The sequence below is a fragment of the Heptranchias perlo genome, chromosome 31, assembly GCF_035084215.1.
Source record: "Heptranchias perlo isolate sHepPer1 chromosome 31, sHepPer1.hap1, whole genome shotgun sequence".
NCBI classification, from domain to species: domain Eukaryota; kingdom Metazoa; phylum Chordata; class Chondrichthyes; order Hexanchiformes; family Hexanchidae; genus Heptranchias; species Heptranchias perlo.
The window spans coordinates 17,055,674-17,074,187 of record NC_090355.1 but is presented as its reverse complement, the minus strand read 5'-3'; positions in this window follow the sequence as shown (position 1 = coordinate 17,074,187).

Below are 18,514 nucleotides of genomic sequence, written 5' to 3'. Positions count from 1 at the left end.
CCACCCCAGTCCATCACCGGCATCTCCACATCATCTATAATTCAAGGTTGAATCTTATTGCAATTTCTAAGTAAATTGCTTATATGCTGTAGAAAGAAAACCTTGGGGCATCTGGTCTATTATAGGCAGCTGGTGGAGTTACTTATGTAACATGGTTTTCAATGTCAATTTATCATTGCAATGCTCATGACCATTCATAATTCTCAGTAGAATTTAAGGCACAGGTTGTTTCACAATATTTCAGATGCTATTTGTGAGAATAAAGATTTTTTTCTTCCCCCAGGGAGACTATTTCACTTTGACCCCATTAAGATTATTCTATTACGGTCCTTAAGGCTGCAAAGATTGGTGAACTCGAACTTCATACGGAAATTATAATCAAAAGTGAGAGATTAAAAGCCGAACATATATTTAAATTTGACACTGCTCTCACCTCTTTCATTTGCCTCTCTTGTTTATGACAATGAACTGACTCCAAAATTAGCTGCTCTGTTTCTTCACTGACACATCTAAAGGTTTTTGCTTACAGTTCTAAAAGTTTCACAGATGAGTGGAGCTAATAACTCATACAATCACTAAAAAAATCAGCATAAAAGGCAGCAAATAGGCCTACTGTTCCAGTGCCTGTGCTAGCCCCACACTGGCGCTATTTGCTCCAATGCTGTTTTCATGCTCGTTCCTCATGGACGTCAAATATTTTTCTTCATCAAGTACTTATCTAATTACACCATAAATGTTGAGATTGACTTGGTTTCAATACCACCTGTGATTGAGTCATGCGAAAGCTCTATGCTGCTTCACACCATGTAAAAAATACAGAGCTTTTGTATGAATGTTTAGCTCAGCGAAGGTATTACACTTCAGACTCATCCTAACACTCACAGCCCTGAAGCATTTTGCCATGGCCGGGCCTACACCTCCGATGATCCAAAACTTATAATCATCACGTGCAGGTTAAGTGGGTCAGAATGCTGCAGGATTAACAATTTCTCGAGGTGCTCGTGGAAAGATATATAGGATGTGCGTCATACTTCCCTGATAAACTCCAACAGGTGAGAAAACATCAAACTGTTAATTTTGATTCATGGGAGACACTGGTCTGCCTACAGAAACTGCCTGGCTGCTCTGAACACAAATGGACAGTGTTTTGGGGAGGACCCAAATTGTCTCTGCAGTGATACATTCCATATTCTAATAACCCTTTGCATAAAAATGTTTTTCTAACCTCCCTTTTATGCTTCTAGTACTAATTCTAAATATATGCCCTCTTGTTATCAATTCAGCAACCAATGGAAATAATCTTTCACTATTTATCCTCTCAAATCCTTTTAGAATTTTTAACACTTTAATTAGATACCCCTTAAACCTTCCCTTCTTCAGTGAATGCAGTAATTTATCAAGCTCCTGGTCATAATTACATCCTCCCAACATTAGTATCATTCTGGTGAACGTAATTTGCATCTTCCCCATGGTTCCAATATCTTTTCCATAGTGGAGTGCCTCAGATTACACACAGTGCTCCAACTGGGGCCTAACCTATGTTTGCGACAGATTCATTACCATCTCCTTGCTTTTGTATCCAATGTCCCAAGATTCATTTTAGTCTATGACAATCAAGAATTTATTTATTTCCTTTTGCTGAAGAAAATTTCTGAAAGAAAATTTCTGAGGAAAAGCTTGGACCAAAATCTGCAGTCTGCAGTCATTGGGCGTGTTTCCACGCAATCAGAATACAGGACACGTCCATGTAACAGGCAATTCTTGATTGTTTTAGGAACTGCGTTTACTTTAACATAATAAATGGGTTATGGTTCAGGGTACAGTCAGTTTTATTTGCATGCGCATTTTTTTTTAAAACATAAAATGCTTTGTAAAAATATAACCACCTGTGATGTGTTTGAAAAGCTGTTACGCCTTTGTTTAAAACAAAGTTCATACACTGTGGTTGTATTTAGACTTCTGTAACCATTCTGTGCCAAGATTAATATGTCAGGGATTGATTTCACAACAGTGTGATAACATTTTTCCAGGTACTGATTGAAAAACTCAGGTTAAAAACATACTTGACATACGACCTGAGTGTGTAGAAATTGAACTGTCCTCCAAACATGGAGAGCAGACAATTGATTTGCTTAAGTGATTACAGTTAACCCTTAGATTACAAAAAAGGCTCATCAAAATAGGCCTCACTGTTTGGTAAATTATCAGCTCACCACACTGTGATGCTGAAATAAACACTATTACAATAATATGTCACTCCAATGGCAGGAGTAGTTTCATCAATGCATTCACCCTACAGAACTAGAACACTAAAAAAATAAAATAAAATTTAAGCACTCTCTTGTACCCATCAGACTTTAAAAGTCCTTTTACTTCCTAAACTGATCTATGCTGTTTTTTCAAACCCACACTGAAAATAATTACGCTTAAAAAGTTTAATTTGCTTTTTTTCCCTCTCCCCATTTTGGAGACGGCATCAAGTTTATTAAAATTTTAAAGGCAAGGTTTTCAGTGAATTGAAAGTTCAGACATTGAAGATTGATTTAATCACATCATAAATGCAAACAGGTTAATCTTTGACATGTTTTTACAGGCCATGCTGATGAGGATATTCTTTGGCAGCTCCTGAACCTGCCAGCGCCTGGATGAGTAAATATGTTCACTGTGCTGGTACTAGAAGGGTTCATTTTAATTCAGAAATACCCATCTTCAAATAAGTCTCTTGTATTTTTGTATAATATTCAGTACCCATGTTTATACTACTCCTGTGTCAAATGACTTTGACACACTAAATATAGGATGATAAATGAGTGGCAGTGAGTTACAAAACAACCATTCATTCAACTGGCTCCAGATGATGTCATCAACTGCCAGAGCAATGCTCAGCTGAATTTGAGCATCAACAGAAGCACAGAATTGAATTACTGCCAGAAATTCATGATCACGCAGAAAAATGTTCGGACTGAGAAAAGGGCATTTGATCCATCAAGCACCCTCTTTCACAGTCTGTACGTGACTACCTCAATCAAGGAGTCCACACCACTGCAAGGTTCTCTATATTCTCTTCCTAAAACCTGTATGAATCCAATAAATACAGTAATTTCTCTAAAACCCTCAATCCGTTCTCTTGACAAGTGTCGATCCATTTTGGAGGTATGAATTGACTCAGAATGAATTACGTTTTCTGCTTGTCCATTCCACATGTCCACTATCCTGTGGGGGAAAAAATCCTTCTAATCTTCCTCGAGGATTGTAAATTTTGTAATTGTTCCCTTCAATTCTGTGCTCACTTTCCAAGTTAAATAGTCTGTTTACCTTGACTTTAACTGCACCTTTTAATTATTCTAAAGATCTGCATCATTTCTTTTCAGTCGTTTTTTTCTCCAGTCTATTTTTGGATAGAATTTTTTTAACCATCTTTCAAAGTAGGCCACAGTGAGTGCCTTAAAGGTGGAGCTACTATACGCGAGTACAATTTAGGTCACTGCTTGGGGGTTGAAAGTGGGAGGCTCACCTTATATATGAGTCACTGCAGTGAATGGCGTCCGCGCTCACACTGGGGCCATTAATCTGCTACTAGCCCAATCCCACATTCCAGTCACCCCGACTGCTCTCTGGTGAGCAGAGCACATCTTTCTCATGTGTGCTGAAAGTCCCACAAGCTGCTGTTATGACAGAAACACAACTGGAGAGTGGGAGAGCAGAAATTCAATCATATTAATCAATCTTTGGAATGCTAATCAAACCCTCTCTTCCAGCAAAATGATCTGTCAGTAAAGAGAATGATGCAAAATTAGATAGGATTTTAAACATCGAGACTGGGAGCCCGAGAAATAGTAACGGCAGGGGTGACTATATCATGCAATCTGAGCTATTAAGAACATAAAGAAAATGTGGAGAAAGAAACGGTCATTTGTCCCATCAAGAAGCAATTTTATGTGGCCCTTTGAGATCACATAAAATTGATCAAATATTTGAAGGCCTCTCACATGTAGGTCGGGCTTGGAGAGGTAGTACCTATGGTATTGGTGTAATGTTAATCTTTGTTTTACATGCGGGACATGAACTTTTTGGGGGGGAGAATGTAGTCTTATGCATGGGTCACCATGTGTGCAATATACATGGTGGGTACGGCAAGCCATTAGTGATTTTCACCTTACAGCAAAACCTCCCCAGTCGGTTCCTCCTCTCACCCGCAGTATGTTTAAAGCACTGATGTTCTGCTTCTCTTAGCTTGTCCACAAGTAAAGAAAGTTTCCAATTGATTCTTATGTAGCACACTTTCTCCAAGGCGATCCCCAGATCACTGAGAAATCTTGCAACGCTCCTGAGATTCCTTTTAGGGTCTATGACTTTACTGCATAACAATACCATGATTGAGATGCCCCTGAAGTTACCCAGCATCTATGTCCACCACACAGCAAAACCAGTTAGCAATGCTGGGCATGTGTCTGGACTCGTATGCTAGCTATCTGACAAGGGTGCAGCTGAATCTGGACATAGTGCATATCAAGTCTCCAAAACCAAATGGTTACGGTTGGCAAGTGCTCAACTCACCAACAGTTGAATTCAGACTCTCATTTTAAACGAGTGATCAGAGTGTGTGCTGACGATAAGACCAGCTGTTGCACTAACCAGCTGGGAGCAATTTTTACTGTGAGTGAGCCAAGAAAGGTGGAACACAGGCCCTTCAGTTTTAATCACAAGCATGTTAGAAAGGCCATTCGGGGGAGAAATTAAATGGAGATTGTCCCATTCCAACAAGTCCCATTCCTCTCTGTAATAACCTATGCTGTTAGGCATTTCCCCCGCAACTGCCCTGAGACTTGCAGCAATTTTTACAATGCAAAATCACTTATCCCAATGTTAAATGAAAGAATAATAGAGTAGATGACAACATAAATGGCGAAGGTGCATGATATCAAGTGGTGACAACAAAATGTTCACAATGTTTGACAGAAAATATACTGTGCATAGTCACCCTTCCATGGTGTGCACACAAGGGGCCTGATTTTAGCAGGCCTGCGGGTTTCCGGCGGGTTGGGTTTCGGGTGCGTGGTCTCCGCGCCCGGTGAAATTAGTGGGTTGCCCGCGCGATCGTAGCAGGCAATCCACTAATTGGAATCACTTACCTGCTCCTCCGGGGTCCGCGCTGCTGGTCTGCGCGTCGGGCGGGCTGCTCATGCGCAGTACCATCTGTCAGCTGGAGGCTCTCTAGTTAAAGGGGCAGTCCTCCACTGACAGATGCTGCAACCAATGGAACAAATTACAGCATGGAGCAGCCCAGGGGGAAGGCTGCTCCCAGTTTAATGATGCCTCACCCCAGGTATCATCAGATGGGGTGAGGAGGAGGGGGAGGACACAGATCTTCCCCCCTGCGGGTGGGAGGAAGCGGCCTGCCTCTGCCACGGAGAAGGCCTGGCTCGAGGTGGCAGAGAGGGTCACCTGCGCCACCAACATATCGCCCACCTGCATACAGTGCAGGAGGCGCTCCAATGACCGCAGTAGGTCAGCCACAGTGAGAACACGTAATCTTTCCCCTACACTCCTCTGCCACAACACTGCCCCCACCCCACATCTCCTTCGGCACCGCCAACACTACTCTGTCACATCACCCCTCATACCCACTCAAACCCCATCCTCATCTTACCTCCACCTACTCAGCTCGCCAGTACTCATCCCGCCACTACCACTCAACCCAATCCTCATACAATCTCATGGCTCTATCCCATACTCACCCTCTCGTGCATCTCCCTCACGGCCAGCCTCACTCAACCTGCCACCACCTGTGCTGCAGCCACAGGGCATGCATCACATATGTGCAGTAGGCAGCGTAAGGCAAACGTGTCGTGAGCATGAAGGGAATGCACAAGGGTGTCTGAAGGTTTGCCATGGGTGTTACCTATATTGAATTTCAGAGCAACAAACATCACACATTATATTGGCACCACCACTGCCATGTCTGCGCGAATCCTGTCTATTGTGTCCAATAATGCCCGCTCCTGGGTATCACTATGAGGACCCACCACTGATGCCACCCATTGTGTTACTGCAGAGTAGGTGCAGGTGTATTTGCAGGGCTCTTCCACGCAGACCACTGAGAGACATCGGCGGTGTACCCGGCTGCACCCTGGAAGGATGCGGAGGAGAAGTTGTGGAGGGCAGTGATGACTTTGGCAGCGACAGGTAAGCAGATGGTGCTGGGGCCAGCCAGGAGCAGCTCGGCATGAAAGAGCCTGCAGATCTCCACGACTACATGTCGAGTGAATCTGCGCCTCCTTGTGCACTGCTGCTCAGAGAGGTCCGGGGAGCTGCGCCTCGGTCTGTGGACCCTGTGGCGAGGGTAGTGCTCTCTGCGACGCGTCTCTCTCTGCGGTAGCCCTCCCTCCTGCTGTGCAGGTGGATGTGTCACAGCACTCTGTTGTGGAGCTCCACGTGTCAGAGGTGGACGGCGTGGATGGCGAGGCTGGTGATGCTGTTCGCTCTCCGAGGGGGTCATGACTGCAGCTACGGCGGCCCCCACCCGCAATATGTACATCTGAGGGGGTCCGCAAGGTAGGCACATGTCTCCGGACCCCGGGGTGAGTGTGCAGGTTGGTGACTTTGACCGTCCGGAGGGGGGTGGTGGAGGCCACACTTTGTCCCAAGTGACAGAGCGGCCTCCTGCAATGGGTGAGGGTCTCCCCCCACCTGTCAAATGGACCTTTGCAGCTGCCACAGGCTGACGGCTGCAACACGTCCAGTTCAACTAGGACTGTTTCCCCCAGTGTGTGAAACAGTCTCATGTTTCTCCAAAATCACACACAGTCCCTTAATCAGGTCAGTTAATGACCTGAACAAGCAAAATAAATAACCTCAAGTGGCATCCCGCTGGCTTTAATTGCCTGCGGGATTCCCACCAGCGGGGGTCACGCACGCAGCCCCGCACGTCATCGGGAACCCGGAAGTGGGCGGGATCGTGGCGCGATCCGGTCACGTGCCTGGATATCGGGATTTTCGGGGCCCCCCGCTGGAAACCCACAGGAAACCCGACGGTAAAATCGAGCCCAAGGTGTCAAGACCAAGTTAGTCTTTAGGTGAAGTAGGATTAAGGAATAAGGGATAATTGGACCAGGGTACACAGACGTAATTCAGTTTTGTGTCTCCCAGCTCCTGTGCTGCAGAGAAACTTCTTTGCTGCAACCAACTCTTTTATACTGTTAACCAAATTACCCTAAGCTTTGTCAAGTATTGAATCAAAATAAAAAGGACAGAATATATAACTTTGAAAGGAGGACTGAATTACATTTTGGGCACCCTGGTCCAATTATCACCTACTTTCCAACCCACTTTTAACTGAAGATTTCATTTGGTCTTCATTCCAAGAGTGCGATGCCAAGGGGCACCAGCCAGTAATATATTAAAAATCTTCTGTCTGCATGCACTTCTTGTTAGTTTTCCCGTTATAAATGTTGGTATACGAATTTATAATGAAAATGTTACACTGTAATTACACCCTCCTGCCAGTGATGGGAGCATTAATGAAATTTGTCTGTAATACCCAATAGGCATGCATGGATAACTGTGACAATTGTGAAAGATTGCAGGAGGATGTGGATAGGCTGGCAGGAAGGGCAGACTGGTGGCAGATGCAATTCAATGTCGAAAAATGTGATGTAATATACTTGGAAGTAAAGAATAGGCAAACAAAATGCATCTTCAATTTTAAGATTTTAATGGAGTAGAGAAGTCTTAATGAGCAGGTCATTAATAGGAAAGGAAATTATGGTCAGTGTTTCTGAAATGTTATCCTTAGTCGAGTCAGGATCTTCAGCTGTACACCGTCAGGTGTCAGTAATTTATATATCTCATGTGCCAAGGTGGCTCATTTGATTGCACTCTCATCTCTGGGTCAGAAAGTTGTAGATTTAAAGCCAAGGCAGGACTCGAGCACATAATCTCGGTTCACATTTCAGTGCAAAGATGAGAACGTGCTGGATTTGTCAGAGGTACCATCTTTCACATGAGACATTTAACCAAGATGCGGTCTGCCTGTCCGGATGGACATAAAAGACCAAATAACACAATTTAAAGAGCAGGCAATTCGCCTGGTACCCTGGCCAGCAACCCTATCCCCACCCTCAACCAGCACCACATAAAAAATTATATGGTCATTTATTTCATTTGCTGTTTGTGAGACCTTGCTGTGCACAAAATGGCCGTTACGCATCCCTACATAATGACAGTGACTACACTTGAAAAGTCATTCATTGGCGATGAAGCACTTTGGAATGTCCCAAGGGTGTAATAAGGCCCCATATAAATATAAGTTCTTTCTTAAGTTTGAGTAACTTTTTCAGTATCATTTCTCTTTTAACATTAACTTTCACCACCTAGTCCACACCGACCTCATTGTTCTACAATCCCAGTGTTCAACTCCTCTGTGAAAATTAAGGCATAGTACTTGTGTAGCAACTCTACTGTTCCTTCGTTTCTTGGAGGCCATATCCTTATTTTGACTTTTCTTTTCCAATTAACATGCCTGCAAAAAGTGTGTATTATTGCCTTTTATGTTCTCTGTTAATTTTCTTTCCTAATCTTTCTCAGCTTTTCTAATCTCTCTTTTTGCAGCTTTCCTACATTCTTTACATTTGTCCTGGTTTTTGTTTTTATTGTGTGTCCTGTAAATGTTAAATACTTATTTAAAGTTTCAAATTTGACCTAATTTCCCAATTCATCCATGGAATCCCAGCCTTCGATAAATTCCTTTTTTTTCCTAACAGGAATATACTCAATTTGTATCCTTCCTAGCTCCTGTTTAAATATTGCCTATGGATGATGGATGTTCTTATGAAATACAGTTCGGTTAGTTAATTTTCTGTTCGATTTAATCTTTTCCTCTATTTCCATCTCACTGTCATTTTTCCCCAATCTAGTCCCCTTGTCCTTATTTTTTCTTTTCTTACATTGAATTTAATTGTGGTCACTGCTTCCCAAATGTCCCCACCTGTAGGTCTCCTACTTGCTGCCTTCTTTAGCCACAATCAGGTTGAGTAATGCTTCCTTCCTTGTGGGAGTAGCAACATTATCACCGAGGAAGCAGTCCGAATAATAGGCATCTGGTATTTATTTTGTCCTGGAATTTCTTCTTTTTTTTCCCCCCTATAAACATTTATAAGATTTCTTGTGAGTAATAAATTGGGAATCACACCAAAAAAAATCTCATATTATGTCTGGTTCCTCATAAAGCTATATTAAGGTGCAATTATTTTTTCCAGGATGTATGACAGGATGATTTCAGCATTCCCAATCATTTTATTGTTCTACACAGAAATCTTACATTTCCCGGTAGCCTCAAGAATTAAATTTTTTCTTCCCGATAAACACCAAAATTATTTCATTATTTAAGTCAGGTATGAAGTTGAAGGGTGGTGTAAGTTGGGCTATTGACTCAAATTAAAAATGATCAGAGAGCTGAGTAAACAAATACACCACAACAGTGTTGTATGAAGTGAGACAGAACAATAAATCAGATTGACTCCTCAGTCTGTGCTGAGTTAATTGATCACAGCAGGTGCACCACAATCAACTTCAGCACAAAGCTAGAAAGACGGGGAGAGGGAGAATCAGCTCGAGTTCCTGCTGTTGATCATTATGCCAGTGTTCAAGTTGGAAAATGCACATGCATGGATGTAGGTTGAGGACTATTTCAGATCATCTTGGTTAGATTTGTCTGTGAGCGCTCGCTGTCCAAGCTTATTTGAGTGAGATACCGGAAAGTTACTGGGATACCAATACAAGTCAGGAAAGGAGAAAAAGCTATGTTAAAAAAAGGGCCATCAACACACGATGTATTGCAAGGAAGAGTGAGTGAGCTGTAAAACAGTTGAGGTGAAGGAGTAAATGCTTTTGATGAAATTCCCAGGAAATAAAAACTGTTTGGATTGGAACTCACATGTCATTTTTTATTGTTTTTGGTTGAGTAGTTGGCTCAAAATGAGCAAGTCCAAGAGATGGATTTTAATAGGTAGGATGTGGTGGGTGACAGTTCCAAAAGCTTTTGGGAAGAAAATTGCGGTAACTTCAAATCGTACCTTCAGGCGGAAGGTTGCAACAGCTTGGGGGAGGTTGCAACAGCTTGGGCAAGAAAGAATGAATCCCACGATATTACATTTTTTGAATGGTCTGTCTCTTGGCTTTCGTGCTGTGTGTATGTTACAATACTGCTGACGTCTGGCCTGAGATGATAAAAAAGAAATAATGCAATGACTTCCTGGCAGAATCCTCAAACAAAACCACTGGAGAAAGGACATTTTTATTTTGTTATTCAAAACTCTAGTGTTTTAACATTCATGACTACTGACTACTGGCTTAGTACAAAGAGGAGAAGTGTCAATTCTCTCTTAACTCTCAACTCACTTTATTCACGCTGTTAGATCGGATACATATAGCTTATACGTCTGGTTAGATGTAGACATGCAGTTTACACCAGGTTATACAGTTTTATACCCAAACTAAGATCTAAACGCACACCCACGAGGTTTCTCTGACACTCCCTGAGTGATGTGGAGATGCCGGTTATGGACTGGGGTGGACAAATTTAAGGAGTCTTACAACACCAGGTTATAGTCCAACAGCTTTATTTGAGATCACAAGCTTTCGGAGCTTTCCTCCTTCGTCAGGTGCTGTCTCTTTCTATCGTTGGTTTAGGCTTGCTCGGTTATCCTGTGTCTTCTCCTCATTGGCTCTGTCCCAAGGACTTCGGTAGCATTACCTCATTATTCCTTTTCTAAATAAGGACTTGTGTCTTATCACATCTCCTTTGTCTTTCACAAAACTTAGCTAATTCAAACCGGTTCCAGCCAGCTCAGGCCAGCGACTGAACTCAGGTTACTTTAGTTCAAAAGTTGTTCTTGCCTGTGTATCAGCAGCTGGGGAATCTCAGGTTACTTTCTGCAGCCCCGAGCCAACACCTGCACAGGGTGTTAGACAAATGGCCTTTTCAGAATATTTACATTGAGGATTCCACACAGAGAATACCATACTAAGAAATCTCACTGACAGTTTATTCTAGGGTGGGACTGTATGCGATTAAGAATTTGTTATAAAGAAGATTGTTGCAAAATATTTTTTAAAACCTTTATGGCTTAATGTGGCAATGAATGAGTGATGATGATGAGATGTTGTCACTGATCACTTCTGACCAATGTCTATAATGTTGGTCAATGTTCAATATAAATAATTCAATTTTTCCAGGAAAAAAGGAATCGGATTGCCACTTGTGGGAGTCGAGTAAACCTCATACGACAGGGGCTGATGTAAGTAATTAAAAAGGATGGTTCTTCCCAGATAGAATAATCTTCACAAACTCCTCACATAGAAAGAAAGGTCTCAGTCGATGGTTATCCTTTTATTTAAAATATATTTATCCCTACTACAGCAGTTAGTTATTTTGTGAATGAATGCTTTATAAGCTTCCAAAAGAAATCCCAAATTACAATGAGGTCTAATAAATAGTACTGTTACATCACTGGTTATGACTTCAGTTAAGCCTCCAGACATAATTACAGGAAGTAGCTCCAATTGATGCTAAACGATGTAATGTCATTTTAAGTTGTCACACTGTCGGATGTCTGCGGCAGTTTAAAAAAAAGACCTCGTGATTGAACAGGATATGAGCCTTATTTTTTTTTATCTAATTGTAGAAATGAATCAAAACATCATCCCACTACTTATAGATCAGTATGCATCAATGTTCAAGTCAAATCCAAAAGCAATGCTAAAAATCACTGCTTTTAGTATTGTAGATTTAGTATACAGATACACATCAAATATGTAATGAGTCAAATGACTTTCAATATTATCAGGCTAATAGTAAAAAAAGCAATCTGAGCTGTTCTAAAAAAAAGAGGAGGGATCCCTTTCAGTAATACAAAGAGAGAGCTATCATTACAATATGCTCCTATTCTATCGAAGTACACTTATCCTTGGTATTCAATTAAGACGAGTGGACATTACATATGATGTAGCGGATACTTGAGTCATGTTAAGTAAAGGATGTATTTGCTGCAGGTATCAGTACACTGTTAGGAGCTGCATGGTGTGCCTCGCAAAAACACTAGTGGTACAGTGTGAAGTGCCAATGAGTGGTGCTGCAGAGTTGTGCACCGTGAGTTCCTACCGACAGTCCCTTTTGCAAGTGAATTCCCACTGGAAGCTGTGTTGCTCATGGGAAACATTGGGAGCAATTTTACTGTCAGGAACCTGACGGGACCAGAGAGTAATATTGGGCAAGGTGTAAAACTGGCATTGCACCCGATCCCATGGGTTTCCCGTCTGGCGAGATCGGTTAAAATTACCCCCAGAGTGGAGACTGGGCATTTCTTCTCAGATCGGAATAGAACATCTGAAGGAGAGTTATCCTCAGAGCAGCACTGATAGTCTCACAGTAGCAGGTCACCCTCTCAGCCATGGATGATGTGCAACATAAAGAAACACAGCTGAAGAATGTGGGGAGTGGAGGGGGGGGGGGCGGGGGCAGGAGATATATTTTAAAAATAGTACGAACCAACAGGGACAGGGACACTGACAGCGTGTGGGCAGAAGTTACACTCTGCCTCAGTTCCACCCATTACCTCCCCCCTCCAAGGCCTCTCTAGAATTTCAGGGTCCAAGTTTCTTTTGCAGCAAAATCAGTGTTTTTATTCTTTCCTGGATATGGGTTAATGTAACTCAAATTTAAACCATCTAAGCCAGCTCATGGTATATCACTTATTGGAGAATACATACGATGTCCACGCTCTCCCATCACCTCAGATGGTGGAAAAATTATACGCTGCCATATCAGAGTTCAGGCTAAACCACTTGTTCAAATTTATTTACAGCTAAAAGAATACATAGAAGCAAAAATATTTACCAATATATCAATGCAGTATAATAGTCAGACTTACACGACATATAAACTACTGTTTAAAAGAATAAAAGGACAGCATTGAAATCTTTGCCGCTCTTCTGAGCCAATTCTTGGCATTATCAATAAAATAATGGCAAGAAAGATTATGAGGGTGGGAATGCATGGAGGTTGTAGATCAGAGAAAGATCATCTACCAGATGACAAGTTTTTTCTTGTATCCTGTCAAGGAGTGGAATAGAGGTTCTACAAGTGCCTCCCCAGATTTGAGAGGAATATCAGACAGGTTTTATAGAGAGTTGTCGAGGGGAAAAAGAGGAAACCAAGCTTCATGCAGGAGATATTGAGGTCAAAGCAAATAGTGAGACACAGAATGATAGTAGCTGAACTGGGGCCATGAAAGATAAAAGGCTAAAGGTTTTTGGTTAGACTTGCAAAAAACATGAAGAAACTGTATCAAAGTAGTCTCATCCTCCCCAACCTCTGCAATTTCCTTCAGCCTTGCATTCCCTCTCATGCCTTCTGGTTCTCCAACTCTGGCCTTCTGGGCAGTGTTCATACACCCACTCCCTCTGTTTTAGAAACATAGAAAACACGAGCAGGAGTCGGCCATTCAGCCCTTCGAGCCTGCTCCGCCATTCAATATGATCATGTCTGATCCTCTATCTCAATACCATACCCCTTGATGCCTTCTGTGTCCAGAAATCTATCTATCTCCTTCTTAAATATATTCAGTGACTTGGCCTCCACAGCCTTCTGTGGTAGAGAGTTCCATAGGTTCACCACCCTCTGAGTGAAGAAATTTCTCCTCATCTCAGTCCAAAATGTCCTACCCCGTATTCCGTGCCCATCACTGATGGCAAAGTTTTCAACCTCAGGCCTGCTCTCTGGAACTGCCTCCCGAAAATCCTTCACATCTCTCTCCACCTTCAAAAACTTTCTCAAAATGCATATTTTCAACTAAATTTTCTGTCACTTCTCCTAACTCGCCCACCAATGCTTGGTCTCTCTTCTATTGTTTCTTGTATCTACTTTTCTCCCTCTAAAGCACCTCGGATGCCTTCTATGTTAAGGGTGCTATAGAAATAGAAATTATTATTGTAGAAACTGCATTCAGTTATCTTTCACAAGATAAGATTGCAGTCGGTCTGAACCTCATATCCCATAATAACTCTACATAACTTTATAGTGCACTAAAAACCTTCTTCAAGATCACAGGCAGGATTTTCTACTTTTGCAGAACCCCAGTGCATTTTGGTCATGGTAGGAGTTCCAACTGCCCATCGCCTCTGCTCCTGACCTTGGCCTATTTTCCAGGATCAGGGGTCTTTGCATGTTTGAGGTGACTTCTGCCATGGGGGTCCAGTGAATGGTTGTGGCAACCCTCAGAAGTCTACCACAGAGCAGCATTGCTGGCGGCCTCTTTGCTGGCTGAAGAGGTCCGCAAAGTTTTTCTTTACAAAAGCACCATCGTCTGTGCAGTTGATGACTCCGGCTAAGGGGGCCCTTCGACTTTAGATCCCCCTCGCTGCCATAGCAACGTTGCATGCTATGAATGAACAGACTTTTCTAATGCCATATTTGGACGGACGTTTTGTGACTTCCAGCAGAAAATTCTACAACTAGCGGGATAATCAGAGAACCAGTAGAACGGTTGAAGAATCTTCTGGCACATTCTGCTCCAGCAGAAATTCTAGGCCCCTTTGTTGATAAAGACCTATAATTCTCATCATGTGAAGGTTTAACTATTCTTTGTTATACATCAAGAAACAATTTCTTTTGCACATTTTTGATAAATGTCTGCAAACAATAGTCTGCTGTCTGTGGCTGGAGCCACAGCAAGATTTTTTTTGAATGCCTTTTTGCTTTGTTTCTGTTATTAACCTCTCCCCTTCAATTCTCTTACAACTCAACCAGACGGCAGAAAACCTCCTTTTCAGATTCAAACAAGCCAGTCAGGTAACTGCATTTTTGGTTTCAATCATTTGATTGGAATGTGTAAACTTAAACCATCCAGTCAGATAACCAAAATTTCACAAGCCTGCTGCTATTAACTTGCTACTGGGTAGAATCTTAAAAGCACTCAATAAACTGATGTGATACTGTGGAATTCATGTCTGGGGCAGGTGCATATCAGCAGATGTTTAATCAGCGGTACTGATGAGTAGGCATGAGGACAAATATGAGTTAAAAGTCAACAGGAATGCGTGGGGGATGGAGAGGAAGACTTTCAATGCATTCTCCTCATACTCTGTCAAAAGTAAAGATGTATAACCCAGAGAGTAGTTAGGATGTGGGACTTGCGACCATATGGAGTAGTTGAGGCGAATAGCATAGATGCATTTCAGGGGAAGCTTGGTAAGTACGTGAGGGAGAAAGGAATAGAAGGATAGGCTGATAGGGTGAGATGAAGTGTGTAAGCAGGCCCCAGGGATTTACAAACAGACATTTTGTCGACTTTTGTGTTTTAAGATTTTTCTGCTGAAGAAAACAGCAGCCCGTTTGAAAAGTGGGTGTGGCCCAGGAGTGTGTTTAATGGACAAGGGATTCCGACCAGATCCCTAAACCAATTAAGGGAAATGTCTGAGCGGACAGAGTTTCTCTGGGAACACAATGAGCCATGAAGGGCAATGCATACGGTAATTGGCAGGAGATGGAGACACCATTGTTAATCATTGTGAAACCATTTAACCCAGGACCGGGTGTGAAGTGAAACCCACTATCAGCCATTACCACCATTGCCTAGATGAGGTAACCCCGAAGGGCGGGAAGCCAAACAAAGGAGGGCCATCAAAATCCCAGACTGATTGGAAGCAAAAGGACATCACTGTAAGATTACCGACGATACAATAACAGCAGGCTGCGAAAACAGCACCACAGGAAAAGGAACGCTTCATTTTTTTGGCGCGAAGAAGTTTGGAACTTTGGTGGGTGTAAGAGGAGGCAGTTTTGGGACTTTTCTCTCTCTTGCTCCCTCGCCTGCTCTCGTCTTCGCTTGTCCCCACCTTCACAACAAGAACCGAGCACTCCGCCTGGGGCGGAGAGAAGAAACCACCACGAGAATCAGAGCCTCGCTCTTCCAATATATGGACGAACCTCAAACTGAGACTTGAATACTGTGTTGGCAGTATGGAACCAGGAAACACGTTTTCCACATGGGAAAGTAGCGAGAAAGTCAAGCGACAATCGGGGTGAGCATTGTCCAAGTCCACATCCTTAAGACCACCGGTATTGTGTGAAGGGGTGTTGTGTGTGCCCAACCAAGCCATTGGGGTTTAGTGGGAAGATTCTGTGGGTGAGGTATAGCGTATACTCTACTCTGGGTAGTGACGTAGTGTACTGTATTGTCTTACGCCACCATTTTTTTAATATATTGAAGACGGCGGTGTGTGTTAACCTTGATAAACACTGTACGATTGAGTCCGAAAAGCTTGTCCATGAGTCAATTCTGTTCACCATAATTCCTGTTGTCCAGAACTGTGTAAGTTGAGGGGGGGGGAGGGGTGATTCGAACCACCAAGGCAAACCACTTACAAGTGGGAGGGAGCTCGTGTGGAGGATAAACACTGGCATAGACCAGTTGGGCCGAATGGCCTGTTTCTGTGCTGTAGATTCTATGTGTATTTTTTTCTTGCCCATGAGGGCGAATTCCCACCATATTTGCTGCCTAAGCCAGAGAGCAGCCATTTTGTTGAGTCATGCAGCCAGAGCATGAGTGGGTGGCTCACAGTGGGAGTACAGATTAGAATCCTGTCTGGCTCTGGGTGTCAATCCCAGAACTCAATCCTTTAAGGGAAAAAAAATCACTGCTACTATTGGTCTGGAATTGGGTTAATATTTATGAAGGATTTCCATACTTTGCCCAATGAACTTTTCAAAATGACAACTGTTAAACAGAACTGATGAGGCTAAACTTACTGGCCATTCACAGTCAATGTGGAAAATCGAGTCCCAGCCTTTCTCCTTGCACAAAGAGCTCTTTTGATTCTTGTCAAATTAGGTAATTGTGTATCATTTTCAGATGACTGAAAATAACCAATCTGTATAGTTTCCTTTAATATCCTTGATATCTGAATACAGCAAGACATCCCACCTGTTCAGTGCTTGCAGCAACTTGCAAAATCAAACACCGCAGCTACTTTCATTATCTGTCAGATTTAAACAACTTCTAGTTCATTCACTTTTCAGAACTTATTTATTGTTTTACTCAGTGTCATTCGAGGGAGATTTTTCTGTTTCCTTATCTCTAAGTTTTCAAATTCATTAAATATGAGGTCAGGGATGTAACATTTATAAAAATCTGATATATAGGCCGGAACTTTTGACGTCGGTCAATGTATAAAATGGGTCATATCAGATCAGCCGGCCGACATTCAAGTCAATGGAAAGGAAAATCAGCGGAGTGTACAATGTGTGGTCAATTTGATACCACCTGAAGTTGAAAGTTCTGACCATAGACACTAGAATTATTTTAGGGTTAATACAGCGGGTGTGTCGATACGTTTAAAATTATTCCAGGATATAACCCAAGAGAGGCATCATTCTTGAGTGTTCAGGGATGGATTTCTTGAGCAGTATGTAACTGATCCTACAAGGGGGCAGGCAACCTTGGACCTGGTCCTGTGTAATGAGTCAGGATTAATTAATAATGTCCTAGTTAAGGATCCCCTTGGAACGAGCGACCACAACATGGTTGAATTCCATATCCAATTAGAGGGTGAGAAGGTTGATTCTCAAACAAGCGTACTGAGCTTGAATAAAGGAGACTATGATGGTATGAGAGCGGAATTGATTAAAGTGGACTGGGAAAATAGATTAAAGGGTAAGACGGTACATGAGCAGTGGTGTTCATTTAGGGAGTTATTTTACAACTTTCAAAATAAATATATTCCACTGAGGAAAAAAGGGTGTAAAAGAAATGACAGCCACCCGTGGCTAAGTAAAGAAATCAAGGATAGTATCCGACTAAAAACAAGGACATATAAGGTAGCCAAACTTAGTGGGAGGATAGAAGATTGGGAATTCTTCAAAAGACAGCAAAAAGTAACTAAAGGATTGATTAAGAAAGGGAAGTTAGATTATGAAAAGAAATTAGCAAAAAATATAAAAACAGATAGCAAGAGTTTCTATAGTTATATAAAAAGAAAAAGGGTGGCTAAGGCAAACATAGGTCCCTTAGAGGATGAGACCGGGAAATTAATGGTGGGAAACATGGAGATGGCAAAAATGCTGAACAAATATTTTGTTTCAGTCTTTACAGTAGAGGACACTAAGAATATCCCAACACTGGACAAACAGGGGACTCTCGGGGGGGAGGAGCTAAATACGATTAAAATCACTCAAGAGATGGTACTCAGTAAAATAATGGGACTCAAGGCGGATAAATCCCCTGGACCTGATGGCTTCCATCCTAGGGTCTTGAGGGAAGTGGCAGTAGGGATTGTGGATGCTTTGGTGATAGTTTTCCAAAATTCCCTGGACTCAGGAGAGGTCCCGGCAGATTGGAAAACTGCTAATGTAACACCGTTATTTAAAAAGGGTAGTAGGCAGAAGGCTGGAAATTATAGGCCAGTTAGCTTAACATCTGTGGTGGGTAAAATTTTGGAGTCTATTATTAAGGAGACA